We start from the raw sequence: 2,433 nt of genomic DNA, 5'->3' as shown, positions 1-2,433 counted from the left end.
CGATCAAGAGAGATCGGCTGTTGGCTAAGATTAGCCTAGGTTTGTTAAAGACCACTCACTAGAGCCAGTCGACACGCTTTCTCCTCTGGCGCAACAAGAAACGGCTTGCACCTCAAGTGCGCCCCTATTAATTAATTAGTACTTTCTCGAGTCAAAAAGCGCGTCCATCTCTAGAAGGATCTGCCCCCATCTCCGGTTCTTCTCTCTTTTCCAGATCGATAATCAAAGGACCGGGCTCATGTACTTATATATCCTGTAACACAAGCGGCATCACCTTCACATGTACCATTCTCGGTCCATTACTTCAAAGAAGACCACTTTACTTTCCTTGGATTTATTCTCCTGCTTGCTTGATCGGAATCTATTCACATACAGAGGTTTAGCTCTACGAAAGATGGGTCTAGGGGGAATTGAAGGCAAACCAATACTGTTGTAAGTAGTCTTGCCGAGGTAGGAAGAAAAAGTGAAAAGAAGAACTGTTGATGTCATTATATCTTTCTCCAGAGTTCCAGATAACTGGTGCTCAATGCCGTGCTCTAGAAAAGATTTCTCTGTGTGAAGAGAACAATACCTATTCATACCTGTAAATGGACAAGGGACAGAGTCTTCTCCTCCGAGATCCCGAGAGAGATTGCAGAAGTTCGCGGGAAAAGTAAGCACCTTTGAATTGCATGGAATTGAAAGCCTTATCTTTCGTAACCTTTGATTAGCAAGAATGATGCAGAGCCTTGATACTACTATGCAAATAGCACAGTTGAAAATGCAATCCATAAGTCATGCTGGTCAATCAATGACAATGATAAGCTCTATAAAAAACAGAGTCTATTGCTCTTCGACACGTTTTATATCGACTTCAGTCATGCTTTATTGGAGTTATCTGACGCCAAGGAGGAAGGAATATAGATTAGGATCCTAGCCGTTCCTAAGAGAGGTTACAAAAGAAAGGGACCAAGGATTTGGAGTCTTATTAGTGCATCAATCTACAGAAAGATAGGTCAAACTGTGGACTGAGGTTCAGTCAGGAATTAGCGTATAGAAAAGAAAGAAAACGTCTGCGCTTTAGCAACAAAGCGCTCATCCCTTGTTCTTTCGCTTGGAAGCTCGTGCTTTCAGCAAGTTCGTACCAGTCGTTAGGAGCTCTGCGCCTAGCCGCAACCTAAACGTTGGTTCTATCCGGGAAAGAAAGATCGGGGGAAGAAGCGGGGTAGAGGAATTGGTCAACTCATCAGGCTCATGACCTGAAGACTGTAGGTTCGAATCCTGTCCCCGCCTCTGCATAAGTATCCACCTACTTTCATGGTTTTCATGTGATTATAGGTACTTCGTAGAACCCGACCACTGCTGGGCAAATGAGTACGAGCTGTCTAGCTGTGGACAAGAAAGGGGTACTTCGAAGAGCATGAATACAGCTGGCTGTGCTCTTGTAGTCATACCCTCGGTAAGAAGATACTACCCAAGGATAGCGAGTGAACACTCCCACCATAAGCGAGCTAAGATAGTGGAATTCAGTCTATGAACGCAAGAAGTAGAAGCAGTGAATCCTGTCTAATAACCACGGATGTAGAAAGATCTGGTGGAAGGCCACTGGATGGAAGGTTATGCGTAATATAAAAGTAAAGTCAAAGTTTACCAAGAGGTAAGCCTAAATGCTTTAGGTTCGCTACGATAGTTGTTACTCACTGGGTGGGTCAACTAGTCATGGTATAGTTGTTTACATGGTAGTTGGTTGGTTCGACAGACCAGAGAAAGAGATTCAGGGTCATCCCCATGAGCTGATACAGCTCTTGTTTGGATCGCCTTCTGGGCAGCTAACTAAGGATTATCGGGATTCATTCCAATTGTGGGTTGAGAAGGATGGCAAGTTGGTTACTAAAATTGGAGATACCCAGCTCTAGGAATGAAAGGGTTCATCACACCGGAACGAGGTAAAGGGCTACCCCTTGACCGAGTGAAGGCGAGCCTGGATACAGAGAGTGATGGATGATGGAATGGATCCCTGTAGAACCGCGAGGTACCCATTCTAACCCAGAAGGGTAAAGGAGCCAAGCAAGCTATCAGGCTGATACACCACTTGGTTATCTTCTTTAAGATCATCTCTCTTTCCTGCATTCTTAGCTAACTCGGCTTTTAGTCAAATCGCTAAGGGAATCAGGGTAAGCTGCTTTCGGGCTAGCTTTTGATCCATGTTCCAAAAAGTCTATGCCAGCGCTGGAGACCTATAAACAAGCGAATTCTGCCTTTAGATAAAGACAATTGGAAAAGAAGTCGAATCAAACCTAAGGCCTTTGTGGCATCGGTACACTCCCCGCAGTTTCAACTACAGTTTCAACGTAGGAGGCCACTACGGGTAGGAGCTCGCTAAATTGGGCCCAGGAGGAGATGTGAAGAAAGCTTGAATCGTTCATAAAAAATTCCATTATGGGAATCGGGAAT

The 2,433-nt window shown here is 44.6% G+C and overlaps 1 non-coding gene across 1 annotated transcript; it reads left to right on the top strand.

Moving 5' to 3' along the window:
* The first annotated feature begins 1,198 nt into the window (after positions 1 to 1,198).
* Positions 1,199 to 1,272, top strand: TRNAM-CAU. The gene has a single exon. It is a non-coding gene; the product is annotated as a tRNA-Met (tRNA).
* Positions 1,273 to 2,433: the final 1,161 nt, after the last annotated feature.

Source organism: Lolium rigidum, chromosome 3 (assembly GCF_022539505.1).
Source record: "Lolium rigidum isolate FL_2022 chromosome 3, APGP_CSIRO_Lrig_0.1, whole genome shotgun sequence".
NCBI lineage: Eukaryota > Viridiplantae > Streptophyta > Magnoliopsida > Poales > Poaceae > Lolium > Lolium rigidum.
The sequence above is the reverse complement of the archived record's forward strand: the minus strand, read 5'-3'. Positions and strand labels throughout refer to the sequence as shown.